At 45.7% G+C, this 22,496-nt stretch overlaps 1 non-coding gene and 1 pseudogene across 1 annotated transcript; one reads left to right on the forward strand and one right to left on the reverse strand.

Annotated features, from left to right (window-relative positions):
• Window positions 1–291: 291 nt before the first annotated feature.
• LOC137308708 (small nucleolar RNA U3) lies at window positions 292–509 on the reverse strand. The gene has a single exon (XR_010959616.1). It is a non-coding gene; the product is annotated as a small nucleolar RNA U3 (small nucleolar RNA).
• Window positions 510–11,225: 10,716 nt separating this feature from the next.
• On the forward strand, window positions 11,226–17,706 carry LOC137308705 (NACHT, LRR and PYD domains-containing protein 3-like; annotated as a pseudogene).
• The last annotated feature ends 4,790 nt before the right edge of the window (window positions 17,707–22,496 follow it).

Genomic DNA, 22,496 nt, shown 5'->3' on the forward strand with positions numbered 1-22,496 from the left:
ATAGTTTCATGCGATCTTCTACATCCACCTGAGATGGCAGGCGGGGCATCATTTTAATCAGTAATGCAAGTCAAGATTTTGTGCCCCATTAACTACATCGACTGTACCAAATCAATTCAGTGCACATTCTGACTGATCATTTAAAAACCGACAAAAGTAGGGGAGAGCAACAGATAGCAGCACGAGTTCGGCTGAGATGGTCGAGACTTGCACTCTCACTGGAGGGAAGCACCTTTAAATATAAGATAATTACCGGATAAATATTGCTACTTTTGAGCTGTAGAAACACGAACCACTCAGAATGCATTTCCTTCTTCCACTTCTCGCACACTGAGAGAAGGGAACGGTCATCAATGGCCACAAGCGCTGGTCTCAAGCAACACTTCCAACCCGCTTCACGCTCAGAAGGAAAAATTCCATCTCCTCCTCATGGTTGATGAAACCAAACGCTTCAGAACACATTTCTCAAGTTGAAAAACTATAGAAATGATCTCCAAAAGTATAGTCTTACTAAACAGATGCGGCAACACCGCTCTCCAACGTCAGCGAGCCCCCTTTAACATAAGATGAGCGCGGACCAATTCCTCGACCATTCATTGTGCTATTCATTTGTGAGGAATCAAATAAAAACGCAATTAATCTCCGCTACACCCTTTGTAAACTTGTGATTGTGTGAAAAAGAAATACCGTACAGCCATTACCCAGTAGGCACTAATTTGCATCATGTAGATACCAGTCTCCAGCAACTGTCCTGATCATAAGAACACAAGAATATATGAAATAGGAGCAGGAGTAGGCTATAGAGCCCCTTGAGCCCGCTCCACCCTTCAATCAGATCATGGCTGATCTTCAACCTCAACACCACTTTCCCGCCCGATCCCCATATCCCTTGATTCCCCGAGTATCCAAAAGTCGATCCACCTTAGCCTTGAACACATACAACGACTGAGGATCCACAGCCCTCTGGGGTAGAGAATTCCAAAGATTCACCAGCCTCTGAGTGAAGAAATTCTTTCAAATCTCAGTCTTAAATTGCCGACCCATTATCCTGAAACGATGCCCCATAGTTCTGAACTCTTTAGCAAGGGGGAAAATATCACTCAGCATTTACCCTATCAAGTCCCGATGATGCACACAGTGGGTGGGTGACCCAGCACTGTGATCATTGATTCACACAGTGGGTGGGTGACCCAACACTGTGATCATTGATTCATATAGTGGGTGGGTGTCCCAGCACTGTAATCATTGATTCACACAGTGGGTGGTTGTCCCAGCACGGTAATCATTGATTCATAGAGTGGGTGGGTGTCCGAGCACTGTGATCATTGATTCACACAGTGGGTGGGTGTCCCAGCACTGTGATCATTGATTCACACAGTGGGTGGGTGACCCGGCACTGTAATCATTGATTCACACAGTGAGTGGGTGACCCAGCACGGTAATAATTGATTCACACAGTGAGTGGGTGTCCGAGCACTGTGAACATTGATTCAAAAAGTGGGTGGGTGTCCGAGGACTGTGATCATTGATTCACACAGTGAGTGGGTGACCCAGCACTGTGATCATTGATTCACACAGTGAGTGGGTGACCCAGCACTGTGATAATTGATTCACACAGTGCGTGGGTGACCCAGGACTGTGATCTTTGTTTCACAAAGTTGGTGAGTAAACCAGCACTGTGATAATTGATTCACACTGTGTGTGTGTGTGACCGAGCACTGTGATCGGTGATTCACACAGTGGGTGGGTGTCCCAACACTGTGATCATTGATACACACAGTGAATGTGTGTCACAGCACTGTGACCATTGATTCACACAGTATGTGGTTGACCCAACACTTTGAACATTTATTCACACAGTGGGTGAGTGACCCAGCACTGTAATCATTGATTCAAACAGTGGGTGGGTCTCCCAGAACAGTGATCATTGATTCACACGGTGGGTGGGTGTCCCAGCACTGTGATCATTGATTCATACGGTGGATGAGTGGCCCAGCACTGTGATCATTGATTCACACAGTGGGTGGGTGACCCAACACTGTGATCATTGATGCACACAGTGAGTGGGTGACCCAGCACTGTGATCAGTTATTCACACAGTGGGTGGGTGACCCAGCACTGTGATCATTGATGCACACAGTGAGTGGGTGACCCATCACTGTGATCAGTTATTCACACAGTGGGTGGGTGTCCCAGCACTGTGATCATTGCTTCACACATTGGTTGGGTGAACCAGAACTGTGATAATTGATTCATACAGTGGGTTGGTGTCCCAGCACTGTGATCATTGATTCACACGGTGGGTGGGTGTCCCAGCACTGTGATCATTGATTCAAACGGTGGGTGGGTGGCCCAGCACTGTGATCATTGATTCATACGGTGGGTGGGTGACCCAGCACTGTGATCATTGATTCACACAGTGGGTGAGTGACCCAGCACTGTGATCAGTGATTCACACAGTGGATGGGTGACCCAGCACTGTGATCATTGATTCACACAGTGAGTGGGTGACCCGGCACTGTGATAATTGATTCAAACAGTGGGTGGTTGTCCCAGCACTGTGATCATTGATTCACACAGTGGGTGGGTGACCCAGCACCGTTATCACTGATTCACACAGTGGGTGGCTGACCCAGTACTGTGATCATTGATTCACACAGTGGGTGGGTGTCCCAACACTGTGATCATTGACTCACACAGTGGGTGAGTGACCCAGCACAATGATAATTGATTCACACAGTGGGTGGGTGTCCCAGCACTGTGATCTTTGATTCACACAGTGGTTGGGTGACACAGCACTGTGATCATTGATTCACACAGTGAGTGAGTATCTCAGCACTGTGATCATTGATTGACACAGTGGGTGGGTGACCCAGCACTGTGATCATTGATTCACACAGTGGGTGGGTGACCCAGCACTGTGATCATTGATTCACACAGTGGGTGGGTGACCCGGCACTGTGATCATTGTTTCACACAGTGGGTGGGTGAACCAGCACTGTGATAATTTATTCACACAGTGGGTGGGTGTCCCAGCACTGTGATCTTTGATTCACACAGTGGTTGGATGACACAGCACTGTGATCATTGATTCACACAGTGAGTGAGTATCTCAGCACTGTGATCATTGATTCACACAGTGGGTGGGTGACACAGCACTGTGATCATTGATTCACACAGTGAGTGAGTATCTCAGCACTGTGATCATTGATTGACACAGTGGGTGGGTGACCCAGCACTGTGATCATTGATTCACACAGTGGGTGGGTGACCCAGCACTGTGATCATTGATTCACACAGTGGGTGGGTGACCCGGCACTGTGATCATTGTTTCACACAGTGGGTGCGTGAACCAGCACTGTGATAATTTATTCACACAGTGGGTGGGTGTCCCAGCACTGTGATCTTTGATTCACACAGTGGTTGGGTGACACAGCACTGTGATAATTGATTCATACAGTGGTTGGGTGACACAGCACTGTGATCATTGATTCAAACAGTGGGTGGGTGACCCAGCACTGTGATCATTGATTCACACAGTTGGTGGGTGACCCAGCACTGTGATCACTGATTCACACAGTGGGTAGTGACCCAATACTGTGATCATTGATTCACATAGTGCGTGGGTGACCCAGCACTCTGATCATTGATTCACACAGTGTGTGGGTGACCCAGGCACTGTGATCATTGATTCACACAGTGTGTGGGTGACCCAGCACTGTGATCACTGATTCACACAGTGAGTGGGTGACCCAGCACTCTTATCACTGATTCACACAGTGAGTGGCTGACCCAGTACTGTGATCATTGATTCACACAGTGGGTGGGTGTCCCAACACTGTGATCATTGATTCACACAGTGGGTGAGTGACCCAGCACAATGATAATTGATTCACACAGTGGGTGGGTGTCCCAGCACTGTGATCTTTGATTCACACAGTGGTTGGATGACACAGCACTGTGATCATTGATTCACACAGTGAGTGAGTATCTCAGCACTGTGATCATTGATTCACACAGTGGGTGGGTGACCCAGCACTGTGATCATTGATTCACACAGTGGGTGGGTGACCCAGCACTGTGATAATTTATTCACACAGTGGGTGGGTGTCCCAGCACTGTGATCTTTGATTCACACAGTGGTTGGGTGACACAGCACTGTGATAATTGATTCATACAGTGGTTGGGTGACCCAGCACTGTGATCACTGATTCACACAGTGTGTGGGTAACCCAGGCACTGTGATCATTGATTCACACAGTGTGTGGGTGACCCAGCACTGTGATCACTGATTCACACAGTGAGTGGGTGACCCAGCGCTGTGATCACTGATTCACACAGTGGGTGTGTGACCCAGCACTGTGATCATTGATTCACACGGTGGGTGGGTGACCCAGCACTGTGATCATTGATTCAGATAGTGAGTGCTTGACACTGAAACTGTAATCATTGATTCACAGTTATGTACTGTCGCACCGGCAGGTCAGACTCACCAGGGCTGGCAGTACAGCTGTGTACAGTCAGGGGAGAATGGCCCTTGAAGTAGTTAACATTGACTCGGGACCTCAAGAAGTCTCATGTCATCAGGGCAAACATGGGCAAGGCAACCTCCTGTGATTACCAACTACCCTCCTCCCTCAGCTGATGAATCAGTCCTCCTCAATGTTGATCACCAATTGGAGGAAGGACAGAGGGTAGTAAGGGCATGGAATGTATTATTGGTGGGGGACTTCAACGTCCATCACCAAGAGTGGCTCAGTAGCACGACAACTGATGGAGCTGGCCGAGACCTGAAGAAAACAACTGCCAGACTGGGCCTCCGACAGGTGGTGAGTGAACCAATACGAGGGAAAAACCAACTTTACCTCATCATAAGACCTTAAGACCATAAGAGATAGGAGCAGGAGCAGGCCATGGGACCTCGAGCCTGCTCCGCCATTTTATGAGATCATGGCTGATCTGATTTTTACCTGAACTCCACTTTCCCGCCGTTTCCCCATATCCTTTGACGCCCTTGCTGATCAAAAGTTTTTCTAACTCAGCCTTGAATGAATTCAATGGCTCAGCCTCCACAACTTTTTGGGGTAAAGAATTCCAAAGATTCACGACCCTCTGGGAGAAGAAATTCCTCCTCATTTCCGTCTTAAATAGGCGACCCCTTATTCTGAGACTGTAGCCCCTGGTTTTAGATTCCCCCATGAGGGGTAACATCCTCACAGCATCTACCCCATCGAGTACCCTCAGAATCTTGTATGTTTCAAAAGATCTCCTCTCATTCTTCTAAACTCCAATGAGTAACGACTCAAATTGTTCAATCTTTCCTCATAAGAGAAACCTTCACTGAACTGCCTCCAATGCAAGTATGTCCTTCCTTCAATAAGGGCACCAGAACTGTACGCATTACTCCAGGTGTTGTCACACCAGCACCCTGTACAGTTGTAGCATGACTTCCCTGTTTTTATACTCTAACCCCCTGGAATTAAAGGCCAATATTCCGTTTGCCTTCCGGATTACCTGCTGCATCTGGATGTTGACTTTCTGTGTTTCATTTGTGAGGACACCCAGATCCCTCTGGACGCAGCATTTTGTAGTATTGCTCCATTCCAATAATATTTTGCTTTTTTATTTTTCCTCCCAAAGCGGATGGCTTCACATTTTCCCACATTATATTCCAGCTGCCAAAATTTTGCACATTCGCTTAACCTGTCAATATCCATTTACAGACACTTTGTGTCCTCATCGCAACTTGCTTTTCCACCCATCTTTGTATTATCATCAAATTTGGCCACAAGGTACTCTGTTCCTTCATCCAAGTCATTGATATATATTGCAAATAGTTGAGGCCCCAGCACTGAGCCCTGCGGCACCACACTAGTTAAAGATTGCCATCTTTAAAATGACTCTTTTATCCCGACTCTCTGTTTTCTGTTAGATATCCAATCCTCTATCCATGCCAGTATATTACCCCCAATACCACGAGTTCTTAGCTTGCGCAGTAATCTTTTATGTGGCACCTTATCGAATACCTTTTGGAAATCCAAATATACTGCATCCATTGGTTCCCCTTTATCCACCCTGCCCGTTACTTCCTCAAAGAACTCTAATAAATTTGTCAGAAACGATTTCCCCTTCATAAAACAATGTTGCCTCTCCTTGATTGTATTATGAGTCTCCAAATGTCCTGCTGCTACTTCCTTAATAATGGATTCTACCATTTTTCCAATGACAGATGTTAGGCTAACTGGTCTATAGTTACCTGCTCTCTGTCTCACTCCCTTCTTGAATAGGGGTGTTAGGTTTGCGGTTTTCCAATCTGCTGGGACCTTTCCAGAATCTAGTGAATTCTGGAAGATTACAACCAAAGCATCCACTCTCTCTGTAGTCACTTCCTTTAAGACCCTTGGATGCAAGCCATCAGGTCCAGCGGACTTGTCAGCCTTTAGACCCATTAGTTCACCTTGTACTTTTTCTCTAGTGATAGTGATTGTTTTTAGTTCCTCCCTCCCTTTGTCCCTTGGTTTTCTGCTATTATTGGTACATTATTCGTGTCTTCTACTGTGAAGACGGATACAAAATATCTGTTCAATTCCTCTGCTATTTCCTTGTTTCTATTATTATTTCCCCAGTCTCATCCTCCAAGGGACCAATGTTTACTTCAGCTACCCTTTTTCTTTTTATATACTTGTAGAAGCTTTTACTGTCAGTTTTTATATTTCTTGCTAGTTTACTCACATGATTTATTTTCTCCCTCTTTATTGTTCTTTTAGTCATTCTTTGCTGGTTTTTAAAGTTTTCCCAATCTTCGGGCTTACCAGTAATCTTTGCCATGATGTATGCTTTTACTTTTAACCTGGTACCATCCTTGACTTCAAACATAAGAACATAAGAAATTGGAGCAGGAGTAGGCCAATCGGCCCCTCGAGCCTGCTCCGCCATTCAATAAGATCATGGCTGATCTGATCCCAACCACAAATCTAAAGAACACAAGAAGTCGGAGCAGGACCCGGCCACATAGCCCCTGGGCCCTCTCCGCCACCCACAGGGCATTGACCGATCCGAACTCAGCTTCATGTCCAATTTCCTGCCCGCTCCCCATAACCCCTAATTCCCTTTACTTCTCGGAAACTGTCTATTTCTGTTTTAAATTTATCTAATGATGTAGCTTCCACAGCTTCCTGGGGCAGCAAATTCCACAGACCTACCACCCTCTGAGTGAAGAAGTTTCTCCTCATCTCAGTTTTGAAAGAGCAGCCCCTTATTCTAAGATTATGCCCCCTAGTTCTAGTTTCACCCATCTTTGGGAACATCCTTACTGCATCCACCCGATCAAGACCCTTCACAATCTTATATGTTTCAATAAGATCGCCTCTCATTCTTCTGAACTCCAATGAGTAGAGTCCCAATCTACTCAACCTCTCCTCATATGTCCGCCCCCTCATCCCCGGGATTAACCGAGTGAACCTTCTTTGTACTGCCTCGAGAGCAAGTATGTCTTTTCTTAAGTATGGAGACCAAAACTGAATGCAGTATTCCAGGTGCGGTCTCACCAATACCTTATATAACTGCAGCAATACCTCCTTGTTTTTATATTCTATCCCCCTAGCAATAAAAGCCAACATTCCGTTGGCTTTCTTGATCACCTGCTGCACCTGCATACCAACTTTTTGATTTTCTTGCACTAGGACCCCCAGATCCCTTTGTACTGCACTACTTTCCAGTCTCTCGCCATTAAGAAAATAACTTGCTCTCCGATTTTTCCTGCCAAAGTGCATAACCTCACATTTTCCAATATTATATTGCATCTGCCAAATCTCCGCCCACTCACCCAGCCTGTCTATATCCCCTTGCAGGTTTTTTATGTCCTCCTCACTCTCTACTTTCCCTCCCATCTTTGTATCATCTGCAAATTTTGATATGTTGCACTCGGTCCCCTCCTCCAAATCGTTAATATAGATTGTAAAGAGTTGGGGACCCAGCACCGACCCCTGTGGAACACCACTGGTTACTGGTTGCCAGTCCGAAAATGAACCATTTATCCCAACTCTCTGCTTCCTGTTTGATAACCAATCCTCCACCCATGCCAGAATATTACCCCCAATCCTTGGTTAGCCATGGTTGGTTCATCCTTTATGTGGCATCTTTCTTCTTCACAGGGATATATTTTTGTTGCGAGTCATAAAATATCTTTTTAAATGTTTGCCACTGCTTATCCACCATCATACCATCTAATCTGTTTAGCCAGTCCACTTTAGCCCATTCCACCCTCATTCCTTTATAATTGCCAATATTTAAGTTTAATATAGTAGTTTCAGACCCAAAATCCCCGCTCTCAAACTGGATGTGAAATTCTATCATGTTATGATCACTGCTTCCCAAGGGATCCTTTACTTTGAGATCATTAATTAAACCTGTTTCTTTACCCATTACAAGATCCGAAATGGCCTGTTCCCTTGTTGGTTCCCGACGTATTGATCTAAGAATCAGTCCCTAATACACTCTATGAACTGTGATCTCACGGTGTGACCGATCCAGTAAAAGGGGCCTCACCCTGTGATCTCATGGCGGGGGGCGGGAGGGGTGTGAGGTGACCCGTCCAGTTAAAGAAGCTTCAAGCATCATCTTCCGGTCCAGAGTCCGCTCCATGGAGCAGGACGAGAATTTCTCGCGCTTCTTCTTCCAGAAATTGCACAGAGAGACCGCTGGTGATCAGTAGCCTGAAGGAGGAAGACGGCTCGGTGACGTCTTCACAGACCAAAATACTGAGGATCAGCAAATCCTTTTAAGCCGGACTTGCTGAACTTCAAGGCCAACCCACTGTGTATTGTACAGAATGTAATATAAGATATGTACTGAGTCCACACCACCTTGTATTGTACAGAATATAATATAAGATATGTACTGAGTCCACCCCAGCTTGTATTGTACAGAATGTAATATAAGATATGTACTGAGTCCACCCCACCTTGTATTGTATCGAATGTAATAAAATATATGTACTGAGTCCACCCCACCTTGTATTGTACAGAATGTAATGTAAGATATGGACTGAGTCCACCCCACCTTGTATTGTACAGAATGTAATATAAGATATGTACTGAGTCCACCCCACCTTGTATTGTACAGAATGTAATATAAGATATGTACTGAGTCCACCCCACCTTGTATTGTATCGAATGTTATATAAGATATGTACTGAGTCCACCCCACATTATATTGTACAGAATGTAATATAAGATATATACTGAGTCCACCCCACCTTGTATTGTATGGAATGTAATATAGAATATGTACTGAGTCCACACCACCTTGTATTGTACAGAATGTAATATAAGATATGAACTGTGTTTTGCATTGAATTAATAGGATCATAGTGTGTGTGAACTATTTTGTATTGTTTTGAACTGTAATTGCGACTTTTACACTGAACTGTGTGTATCCTTAAATTTTTTGAAATAAAGTATATTTTGAAATTTTTAATAAGTTGCAGCTCAAAGACGCTCCCTGCTGGTGAGCAGATAAAAATACTCGAGTGAAACAGCCGTCTTCGGGCAGACACAGAAAGCTTTCAGGTTTGAGAAAGGAAAAGAGGTGTCAACATGTTGAGCTGTTGGCTGCCTGGAAAGTTAAAAGAGCGGCCTTGAGCTAATTGCTGCTTCCTCCAAAAGTGCACTCGCTCCTTCAAACTGGAATTGAAACAGTGATTTAAAGATGGTTTTGCTTTGATGTTAATTAATTATCCTCCAATCCACCAGTTGAGCTAAGAAAGGGAAGCAGCGAAACTCCCTCTCTTTGGTGATTGTTCACCGTGCACCTTTTGACACTCCCGGACTCGTGGAGTCGCGTGGGCATGACCGAGACTGACTCGGTATTGGCTCATATCACAGCGCTGTGAGAGTGTGAGATGCAACTGACCCTGCGCACACTGGAGCAATGGATAATGTGTCTGACTACAAATCAGAAGATTGTAAGATCAACACCTACCTGCCTGGATGGCTTTTGAAAACTGCCCATTATTTTTGACTTTAGATAGCTTGCAAACTGTCTTACTTGGTAGTGCCGACTGCGACAACGGATGAACGGACACCGCGCAACAATCGCCAAACAGGAGGGTTCCCTCCCAGTCGGGGAACACTTCAGCAGTCATGGACATTCATCCACCGACCTTCGGGTAAGCGTACTCCAAGGCGGCCTTCGAGACACACGACAACGCAAAATCGTCGAGCAGAAATTGATAGCCAAGTTCCGCACCCATGAGGACGGCCTCAACCGGGATCTTGGGTTCATGTCACGCTACACGTTACCCCACCAGCGAACAAATGTTATCTGTTTTTAATATAACGGGTCATTGACTGTCTTCCTTCTCTCTCTCTCTCTCTTTTGTTGGGGGGGTTGTATATCCGGTGGCCTTTTAGGTGACACCTTTCTGTCTGCTCACTGTGATTGCCTTGGCAACGGGCAGTAATCACCAGGCATTGTTCTGTGACTTTCAAATGCGAAGGATTCGAAAATGTCATTTCCACACCATCCACCTGAGGAAGGAGGAAGCCTCGGAAAGCTTGTGGAATTCAAAATATATTTGTTGGACTATAACTTGGTGTTGTAAAATTGTTTACAATCGTTTAGATTTGTCATCAATACTCAACTATTCTGCGTAGATTCAAATTACAGATCATAAGATTTCTGAATTATCCATAAATATGTGGAGGTTGCATTATTTCACCTAATCCAGCTGCTGATCGTTGTCACTTGTGAAATCCCCATACACACCTGGCAGGATCCTGGTGCACTGTGAATCCCCATGCACACCTGGCAGGATCCTGGTACACTGAATCCCCATACACACCTGGCAGGATCCTGGTACATTGTGAATCCCCATACACACCTGGCAGGATCCTGATACACTGTGAATCCCCATGCACAACTGTCAGAATCCTGATACACTGTGAATCCCCATACACACCTGACAGGGCCATGATATATTGTGAATCCCCATACACACCTGGCAGGATCCTGATACACTGTGAATCCCCATGCACACCTGGCAGAATCCTGATACACTGTGAATCCCCATACACACCTGGCAGGATCCAGGTACATTGTGAATCCCCATACACACCTGGCAGGATCCTGATACACTGTGAATCCCCATGCACACCTGGCAGGATCCTGATAAACTGTGAATCCCCATACACACCTGGGAGGATCCTGATACTCTGTGAATCCCCATGCACACCTGGTAGGATCCTGATACACTGTAAATCCCCATGCACACCTGGCAGGATCCTGATACACTGTGAATCCGCATGCACACCTGGCAGGATCCTGATACACTGTGAATCCCCATGCACACCTGGCAGGATCCTGGTACACTGTGAATCCCCAAACACACCTGGCAGGATCCTGGTACATTGTGAATCCCCATGCACACCTGGCAGGATCCTGATACACTGTGAATCCCCATGCACACCTGGCAGGATCCTGGTACACTGTGAATCCCCATGCACGCCTGGCAGGATCCTGATACACTGTAGATCCCCATGCACACCTGACAGGATCTTGATACACTGTGAATCCCCATACACACCTGGCAGGATCCTGATACACTGTGAATCCCCATACACACCTGGCAGGATCCTGATACACTGTAGATCCCCATGCACACCTGACAGGATCCTGATACACTGTGAATCCCCATACACACCTGGCAGGATCCTGATACACTGTGAATCGCCATACACACCCGGCAGGGTCACGATAACCGGGAAGCCCCATATAGACATGTGATGTAACGGCAGTGAATTTGGGCTCACAGATAAGGAACCTTGAGCCCGAAGTCGAGGTTTATCTCTGTCCCTGGAATTATATCCGAGCAGAAATTGTAGGAGAAGAGGTGGAGAAATGGGAAACAGTGAAGTATTATCATTGTACAACACATGATGAGCCGCCAGAAAGTGATCGATGCGATTTGAGAAGTTGTCCAGATGTCCACACAATATAACATTCATCTGTTGTGGATGACGAGGAAGTTATTGGGACATTTCCCACTGGCAGTGGAAGAGAGAACTCTGTTCTGCTCAAACAACAGTCCTTTAATTTAGCAACCTTTTAATTACCAGTTTACTGGCAAATGGAAGCATATTTGTAATTTTCAAAATTACATTTTAGAAAAGTTGCGGTAAGAAGCAACAACAGAGCAAATTATTTATAGAGCAGTTGAAATGAAGTCGGAATGTTTTCTGCTCTAACTTTAGACTGAGTGAAGCGTGCGGTAGTTCTATCCCTGATTCTGATCGCTGATATAACTGGTCTGTTATGAAAAACACAATCATTTACTCTGTGTAAAACCAGCGGAAATAATTTGTTACCATTTGCTGTAGCACAACACAAACGGGGGATGGATAGCAACAGGAAAGGCCGTCCCTGCTAAAGTGATGTCCCCGGCTACCCTTCCTCTCAGTTTATCTACAGAAAAACATCGAATTGTCTCCAGACCCTGACACACTGCCCCTTCAATATTCTCCCCAACTGACTCTTCCCCCGCTCTCATTGCATTGGAGTGAGATTTTCAGTGACGGAGTTTAATTTCCTGCTCGCACCTCTATTGAAGCTGTGAATTTAATCTCAGAACATTTTTCTGAACAGGAAAGTGATATTGAGAAGTTATTTTTATTTCAATACAACTAACATTGAGAACCATTTTCTGTCTGTTCTAATTCAAGATGTTCAACAGAAACACAAGGAAACACTCCGGGTCCAAACTGAAACACTGAGAGTGAACACGATCCTAATAAAGGAGAAGGTTAAGATTTTCCAGCTGGTCACTCTATACACTGAGCTAACGGTCATTTCTACTGTTCGAGATCGGACACTTGTAGAACATGAACTGCTGGCAAGAGGCCGAGACCATGAAGAGTGGAGAGAGAAACATCTCCGGAGAGAACTGGAAAAAATCCGAACTGATCAATTGTTCCAGAGCAGTTTTTACTAGAGAAAATCCAAATCTGGGAGTTCAGCAGCAGTGAGCGGAGTCGCGGGGATTGGAAAAACAACAATGGTACAAAAGATTATTTATGACTGGGCCACTGGGAAAATATACCCACACTTTCAATTTGTTTTCAGTTTTAAATTCCGGGATTTGAACGCTATTAACTGTAGAATAAACCTGAGGAATCTGATAATGGATCTGTATTCTTACTTTGGGAATATTCTGGGAGAGCTCTGGAAGAACCCAGAGGGATTACTGTTTATATTCGATGGTTTAGATGAATTCAAGGACAGTATCGATTTTGCTGACAATCGGAAAAATACAGAACCTCAGTACATGTGCACAGATCCTGAAGACGAGTGCAAAGTGTCTGACATTGTGTCCAGTTTAATACAGCACAAGCTGCTCCCAGGATGCTCAGTGCGAGTGACCAGCCGCCCCACTGCATTACATTTATTGGATAAGGCTGAGATCAGTGTCTGGGCTGAAATCCTGGGATTTGTTGGTGAGGAACGGAAGGAATATTTCAACAAGTATTTTGAAGATCAGGCGGTGGCAGCAGCTGTTTTCAAACATGTGGAGGAGAACGAGCTCCTGTACACCATGTGTTACAACCCTTCCCACTGCTGGATCCTCGGTCTATCACTGGGTCCCTTCTTCACACAAAGAGACAGGAAACAGCAGCGAGTTCCCAGGACCATCACCCAACTATATTCCTACTATATTTACAACATTCTGAAAAACCATGGCCGAGAGATTGAATCCCCCCGTGATGTGTTACTGAAGATCGGTGAGATGGCCTTCACTGGAGTCTCCGAGAAGAAGATTGTGTTCAGAAATGGAGATTTGATCAAGTACAATCTGCAACCTTCCCAGTTCCTGTCTGGATTCATGATGGAACTTTTGGAGAGAGATGATTCTGCCCAGAATGTGGTTTACACATTCCCGCACCTCACCATCCAAGAGTTTGTAGCCGCACTCGCACAATTCCTGACTCCAGATCCAGGGGACATCCAGAAACTCCTCAGTGAAGCCCACAGCAAGGAAGATGGGCGATTTGAGATATTTCTCCGTTTTGTTGTTGGTCTCTCCTCCTCACAGTCAGCTCGGCCCCTGGAGGAGTTTCTGGGTCCATTTCTTCATCAAACAATCTGCGGAGTGATTGATTGGGTGAAGGAGAAGGTTGAAGGAGAGATTGGAAAGTCAGAGAGTGAAACTGGTAAAAGGGACCTCCTGAACACATTCCACTACCTATTTGAGTCTCAGAATAAAACACTGGCCCGTGTCACAGTGGGATCTGTGGAAACACTTACATTTAGTGGATTGCGACTGACTCCGATTGACTGTGCGGTTCTGTCCCATGTCATTGGACTCTGATACAATAAAACACCTCGATCTGCAGCATGGCTCCATTCAGTGTGAAGGACTCCAGCGGCTGCGACCCGTAGTGCACAAATTCCAGGTGTTGAGGTAACTGTTTATTTGTCTCCAACTCTTAGGCCAATTGTCGAAAAGTCACGGATTGTGTTGTTGCTCTGTAATGAAGGGAAACAAACAGTTCAGTTAAATCAGAGAGAAACAGATTCGACACAAATATGACAAATGATAAGAGGATCGGTTAGTAATTCTTCAGGACTGGAGGATCTAAAATGGATCCTTGTGAACAAGTCAGGATTTTACAGTCTTTATCGGATCAGTAAATACAGGTCACTGAAAGAGTCTGATAATTTCATTGCAATAAATGATATTTATTGCTGTTTTTCTCACTGCCTGAGATACGCCCATTGAAGAGGTTCCTTCTCACTGTTACTGACACGTAGACCGACACTAACTGCAGCAGTCAGTGTGTCGGAGCATCCCTCCCTCTTACCGAGGTGTTGGGGCAAGTGACAGTCACCGGACTGTCAACGTGTGCCGAAGAGGGAAGCAGAAACACCAAACATTCATTAACAAAGAGCAAAACACAGCTTTCGGGCAGTCAACCGCCAGTGTGCGAGCTGAGCTTTCCCCTCAGGACGTCGGTCCGTTATCTTAACTTATCAATGACACAGCCCTTCACACTCTCCAATACATCCACCATCTCTTCATCCAGCTGGCAGCACTCGTGCCTCTTAGTCAGAAGGTCGTGGATTCAGGCCCCTCGCTCATTAATCCAGGCCGACACTTCAGTGCGATTTGGGAACTAAAATCCGCCGCTGGAAAGGTTCAAATCTAACGGGTGGTCGGGTATTAGCCCAGGAGTACAGACACACACCGGTCAGCGGTGGGGCCTCACCCACTGCGGGAGGCTCCTGGGTTAACCAAGGGCAGTGAACCCAGGAATTTCCCAGTATCTGCCCCCTGTGCAAGGCCCCGCTCGGGGACAGAACATCAGAAAATTCCCCATAAAACTGTCGGGCACGTTACACCTGAAATAAATGTAAAGGCAGTTTAATATAAAGAGAGAAACTCCCCTCCCCTGTAAACTCGGAATAAAGGGGCATTTAAAACTTGTAACAAGAAAGAATAAACTCTCCTTGTCACAAAAAATCCTTTGGGACGAATTTTACAGCAATGGTTCCCGCCGTTTCACAATATAACTCACACCCAGATATTATACAGATTATATAATACTGCATAAAGTTCAGGTAATCACCGCTTTTTCATTTAATTCAGGGGAAAGCGTCCCTTTCCCATCAAATCCGTGATTTGAGAAGCAGCAGAAATGATACAAGTTTACCCAAACATGACGGACAGGTCACTGACCTCCAGGAGGGTAATTCTGATCATCAAGGAATGAGACCGGACTGAGTGACATTTAAATACTTCACACAGACAGCACTTTATTTAAGAAATACATTTACAGACAGTCCCTGAATCTATGGGGCGTTGGGCAGAGTGAGATTCATTGTCAGTGACAGGGAAATCTGGTTATTAGTTTCCTGAAGATTTTTCAGTGTTTCCTGTAATATCAGAGAGAAATTGTGTCTGATCGGGGATTGGATTCAGTTTGTTTCTCACTCTCTGTCTGTTTGTGTTTGGACTGGGGGGCAATAAACTGGGAGATTCAGGAGTGAAACTACTGTCTGCGGCTCTGAGGAACCCGGTCTGTAAAATACAGAAACTGTGGTTAGTATCAGACTGTGTGAGATTGTGTTTATCATAACTGGATGCGGAACACGGTGTATTAATGTCAGTTTAAATAATAATACAAATAAATACTTGGAATTTCCTCTGATTCCTGCTAACCCTGCTCGTCTCTGTCTCTCTCGCTCTCTTTCTCTGATCTCCATGTTATGGGGTAACGATCTCACAGATTCATGTACCAAGGATCTCTCCTCCGCTCTCAGTACAAACCGGTCACTTTCATTTCTGGACTTGAGTAATAATAAACTGGTAGATTCAGGAGTGAAACTATTGTCTGCGGCTCTGAGGAGCCCGGACTGTAAAATACAGGAACTGCAGTAAGTATCAGATTGTGTGAGATTGTATTTATAATAACTGGATGCGGAACACGGTACCTTAATGTCAGTATAAGTAATAATAATACCAATAAATACTGGGAACTTACTCTGATTCCTGTTATGTCTGCTCGTCTCTCTCTCTCTCTCTGATCTCCAGGTTACGTGATAACGATCTCACAGATTCCTGTAGCGTGGATCTCTCCTCCGCTCTCAGTACAAACCGGTCACTGACGGTTCTGAACCTCGGTAATAACAAACTTGGAGATTCAGGAGTGAAACTACTGTCTGAGGCTCTGAGGAACCCGGACTGTAAAATACAGAAACTGCAGTAAGTATCAGACTGTGTGAGATTGTGTTTTGATAACTGGATGTCTGACACTGTCCATTATTATTAGTATCAATAATAGTGATATTATTAAACACTGTACATTATTATTAGTATCAGTAATAGTGTTATTAACAAACACTGCACATTATTATTAGTAACAGCTATAATTTTATTAATCAACAGTGTACATTATTAGTATCCACAACTGTTATTAATAAACACATTATTATTAGTATCAGTAATAGTGATATTAATAAACACTCCACCTTATTATTAGTAACAGCTATAATTTTATGAATCAATACTACGTTATTAAACACTGTATATTAATAGTATCAGTAATAATGTTATTAATAAACACTGCATATTAGTTAGGTAATAGTGTTATGAATAAACACTGTACAGTATTATTAGTATCAGTAATATTGCTATTAATAAATACTGTACATTATTATTAGTATCAGTAATAGTCTTATTAATCAACACTGGGGATTTACCCTGATTCCTGTTCTTTCTCTCTCTCTGATCCCCAGTCTGGGTCGTGTCGGTCTCACAGATTCTTGTACCGAGGATCTCGTCTCCGCTCTGAGTACAAACCGGTCATTGACGGGTCTGAACCTGGGATCAAACTCCTTCACAGACCGATCTGTCCCCGCTCTCCGCTCCCTCATACTGACCTGCAGGAGTCTGGAGCGGATCGGGTGAGTGTTTGAATTAATGTTTAATGTAATAAATGAAATATCAATGGGATTCAGTCCCTTTTTGGTCTGTAATTATTATTGAAATATTAACCTCAGTCTCCCTGTTATTTACACTGTTGTTCAATCTGTTTATTTCCTGTTTAATCTTTAATCTGTTACAGGCTGTGGGAGAATCAGTTCAGTCCAAACGGAAAGAGACACCTGGAGTCACTGCAGGAATCCAGACCCGGACTGAGTGTGGGAGTGTGAACATTTCAATTTATAACCATTCCTGGTCTCATTATATGAACATTTCAATTTATAACCATTCCTGGTCTCATTATATGAACATTTCAATTTATAACCATTCCTGGTCTCATTATATGAACATTTCAATTTATAACCATTCCTGGTCTCATTATATGAACATTTCAATTTATAACCATTCCTGGTCTCATTATATGAACATTTCAATTCATAACCATTCCTGGTCTCATTATATGAACATTTCAATTTATAACCATTCCTGGTCTCATTATATGAACATTTCAATTCATAACCATTCCTGGTCTCATTATATGAACATTTCAATTTATAACCATTCCTGGTCTCATTATACGAAGATTTCAATTTATAACCATTCTTGATCTCATTATATAAATATTTTTGGCCGATTCTCTGTCCCTCCCCTTTAACCGGCCGCGCTCCAGGTTCAAATCCTAACGGCCCTTTGACGGTTTCCAGCTCGAGCTGAGCGAGCGTCGTCTCCCATTGTGACGTCAGAGGCCCAGCGACAGGGTCACGAGACTCAGTCACCCGGTCCCCCAGCGCTGATTCTGCCGGATATCCGGGGCTGGATGGTCCCCAATGGGGCACTGGGTCAATGTACAGACAGGAAGGGCCCAGGGTGGGGCTCAGTCTGGGCTGCAGTGGGACACTGGGTCAATGCACAGACAGGAAGGGCCCAGGGTGGGGCTCAGTCTGGGCTGCAGTGGGACACTGGGTCAATGTACAGAAAGGAAGGGCCCAGGGTGGGGCTCAGTCTGGGCTGCAGTGGGACACTGGGTCAATGTACAGACAGGAAGGGCCCAGGGTGGGGCTCAGTCTGGGCTGCAGTGGGACACTGGGTCAATGTACAGACAGGAAGGGCCCAGGGTGGGGCTCAGTCTGGGCTGCAGTGGGACACTGGGTCAATGTACAGACAGGAAGGGCTCAGCGTGGGGTTCAGTCTGGGCTGCAGTGAGAAACTGGGTCATTTTACAGACAGGAAGGGGCCACAGTGGGGCTCAGTCTGGGCTGAAGTGAGACACGGGGTCAACGTACGGACAGGAATGGCCCAGGGTGGGGCTCACTCTGGGCTGCAGTGGGACACTGGGTCAATGTACAGACAGGAAGGGCCCAGGGTGGGGCTCAGTCTGGGCTGCAGTGGGAGACTGGGTCAATGTACAGACAGGAAGGGCCCAGGGTGGGGCTCAGTCTCGGCTGCAATGGGACACTGGGTCAATGTACAGACAGGAAGGACCCCGGGTGGGGCTCAGTCTAGGCTGCAGTGGGACACTGGTTCAATGCACAGACAGGAATGACCCAGGGTGGGGCTCAGTCTGGGCAGCAGTGGGACACTGGGTCAATGCACAGACAGGAATGACCCAGGGTGGGGCTCAGTCTGGGCTGCAGTGGGAGACTGGGTCAATGTACAGACAGGAAGGGCCCAGGGTGGGGCTCAGTCTCGGCTGCAATGGGACACTGGGTCAATGTACAGACAGGAAGGACCCAGGGTGGGGCTCAGTCTCGGCTGAAGTGGGACACTGGGTCAATGTACAGACAGGAAGGGCCAAGGTTGGGACTCAGTCTGGGCTGCAGTGGGACACTGGGTCAATGTCGAGATAGGAAGGTCACAGGGTGGGGCTCAGTCTGGGCTGCAGTGGGACACCGTGTCAATGTGCAGACAGGAAGGGCCCATGGTGGGGCATAGTCACGGCTGCAATGGGACACTGGGTCAATGTACAGACAGGAAGGACACAGGGTGGGGCTCAGTCTGGGCTGCAGTGGGACACTGGGTCAATGTCCAGACAGGAAGGACCCAGGGTGGGGCTCAGTCTAGGCTGCAGTGGGACACTGGGTCAATGCACAGACAGAAAGGGCCCAGGGTGGGACTCAGTCTGGGCTGCAGTAGGACACTGGATCAATGTACAGACAGGAAGGGCCCAGGGTGGGGCTCAGTCTGGGCTGCAGTGGGACACTGGATCAACGTATGGAAAGGAATGGCCCAGGGTGGGGCTCAGTCTGGGCTGCAGTGGGACACTGAGTCAATGTAGAGATAGGAAGGTCACAGGGTGGGGCTCAGTCTGGGCTGTAGTCGGACACCGTGTCAATGTGGAGACAGGAAGGGCCCATGGTGGGGCTCAGTCTCGGCTGCAATGGGACACTGGGTCAATGTACAGACAGGAAGGACCCCGGGTGGGGCTCAGTCTAGGCTGCAGTGGGACACTGGGTCAATGTACAGACAGGAAGGGCCCAGGGTGGGACTCAGTCTGGGCTGCAGTGGGACACTGGGTCAATATACAGACAGGAAAGATCCAGGGTGGGGCTCAGTCTGGGCTGCAGTGGGACACTGGGTCAATGCACAGACAGGAATGACCCAGGGTGGGGCTCAGTCTGGGCTGCAGTGGGAGACTGGGTCAATGTACAGACAGGAAGTCCCAGGGTGGGGCTCAGTCTGGGCTGCAGTGGGACACTGGTCAATGTACAGACAGGAAGGATCCAGGGTGGGGCTCAGTCTGGGCTGCAGTGGGACACTGGGTCAATGTACAGACAGGAAGGACTACGGTGGGGCTCAGTGTGAGCTGCAGTGGGAGACTGGGTCAATGTACAGACAGGAAGGGCCTAGGATGGGGCTCAGTCTGGGCTGCAGTGGGACAATGGTTCAACGTACAAACAAGAAGGGCCAAGGGTGGGGCTGCAGTTTTACATCCACTGAAACAAAAGGGGCCCTGGTTTCACATCGCATCGGGGCAAGCAGCATTCAATGGTAAATAAAATCAGACAGAGTGGAAAACTAGCTGCAAATTCGCTCTCGCCTGTTTTGCTCGAACATCCGAGATGAATTTATTCTCTAATCTGTTCCCTGGGCTGGCGATCTAATGATGTTAAATTATCAGATATCTAAATGGTGAATCCTAAATTAATCTCACCAATCTGCAGTCGTGTCAGACACTGATCTAAACTATAATGTGATAATCAGTGATCCAGCTAATGCTGAATTACGGTGATACTCTCAGCTGCTTTTATAATCGGTTATTCGTTGTGTTAATTATCTGTCATTAAAATTTCTACATGACCCTGTATACAACTGTTTATATTTAATTTTTATTTGTGTACTCAATGTTTCAACAACGGTAGTTATGATTTCCAAGTCAATAAAACATTATTGTGCATGACTTGCTGTCTGACTTCTTTGAAGATTTGGTTGGAAAGTGTTAACCCAATCACTCAGCAGCTTGTGGGGATTCTAATCAATGGTCGGTGAGGTGAACTCATTCAATCTGAACTGGGTGATGTAAGACTGTTCAGCGAGCAATATTAGGCATCATTCACTTCTCGACAGAGGCTGGGAGGTTAAACCCAGACGGTTCCTTCGTGAGGAGATGAGGTGAAGGGGTCAAAGGTTCATCTGGTCCCTTGCCATGTGTTTGTTGAGACACTGAATACCAGCGTTCAAACGGGCTTATGACACACAACCCTCTGGATCAGAAGCGATTGTGCTCCCACTGAACCACAGCTAACACTAATATGGAATGAAATCCAAATCCACCTGTATGAATGAGCCACGCTCCAGATCTCAAGATATGAATAGGATTGAAGGTACAATGTACATGAAGATCTCAGAGTGACTGCATCTGGTCTCGGGGAAGACCCCAGTTTCAGGACTGAGAACTAAACCAGTGCATCGTGACAGCAAGGGACAGGATCGGAAAAGTCGAATCTGCAGAGGTACAAACCCAGGATCAGTCTGCCCAGTGAGGAGAGGACACAGCTCCACATCTCGAGTTATTGAATCTTCCGTTGGCATCAGTTAATTAACCTCAATATTTCTAGATCAAATTCAAAAAATGTTTCCTTGTTGGTTGCCTGCTAAAAACGGAGACCAAATGTCATACCTGGTCATCAAATAGTGTGTGCCCTCCCCCCATTATAGAAACAGTCTCTGCCGGATCTAACCGAGCACTTTAAGCCGCAGTCATCCCTCGATAGAAACAGTCTACACTTTCTGGAAAGCCATGCGGAGGGAGAGGGGAAAGCTGTCTTTTTATCGTTCCCTCCATCGGTTTCCCTCTCTCCCGTCTCCCTCTTTCTGTTTCTCCCCAAATTCTCTGTTTTTATTTGTTATTTTTCTTTCTCTGATCTCCGTAGAATCATAGAAGTAATAACATTACAGTTGATTGTTACAATGAAAATGATAACTGATAGAGTGGAATGAAGTTATAGATAGTAGTTAGATTGGACATAATAACTAATACACTGGGGAATGAATTTACAGTTGTTTGTTAATATAGTCATGATAACCAATATAATGGGGAATGAATTTAATTTACAGTTGTTTGTTAAATTGGACATGATAACCAATGAACTGGGGAATGAATTTACAGTTGTTTGTTAAATTGGACATGATAACTAAAGCACTGGTGAATGAATTTACAGTTGATTGTTAATGTAGTCATGATAACCAATACACTGAGGAATCAATTTACAATAGTTTGTAAATATAGCATGCCAACCAATACACTGGGGAATGAATTTACACTTGCTCGTTAATAGAGTCATAGAGTCATCGAGTTATGCAGCACGTATAGAGGCCCTTCGGCCCATCGTGTCCGCGCCGGCCATCAAGCCCTGTCTACTCTAATCCCATATTCCAGCATTTGCTCCGTAGCCTTGCATGCTATGGCATTTCAAGTGCTCATCCAAATGCTTCTTGAATGTTGTGAGGGTTTCTGCCTCCACAACCCTTTCAGGCAGTGAGTTCCAGACTCCAACCACCCGCTGGGTGAAAAAGTTCTTTC

The sequence above is a fragment of the Heptranchias perlo genome, unplaced genomic scaffold (assembly GCF_035084215.1).
Source record: "Heptranchias perlo isolate sHepPer1 unplaced genomic scaffold, sHepPer1.hap1 HAP1_SCAFFOLD_138, whole genome shotgun sequence".
NCBI lineage: Eukaryota > Metazoa > Chordata > Chondrichthyes > Hexanchiformes > Hexanchidae > Heptranchias > Heptranchias perlo.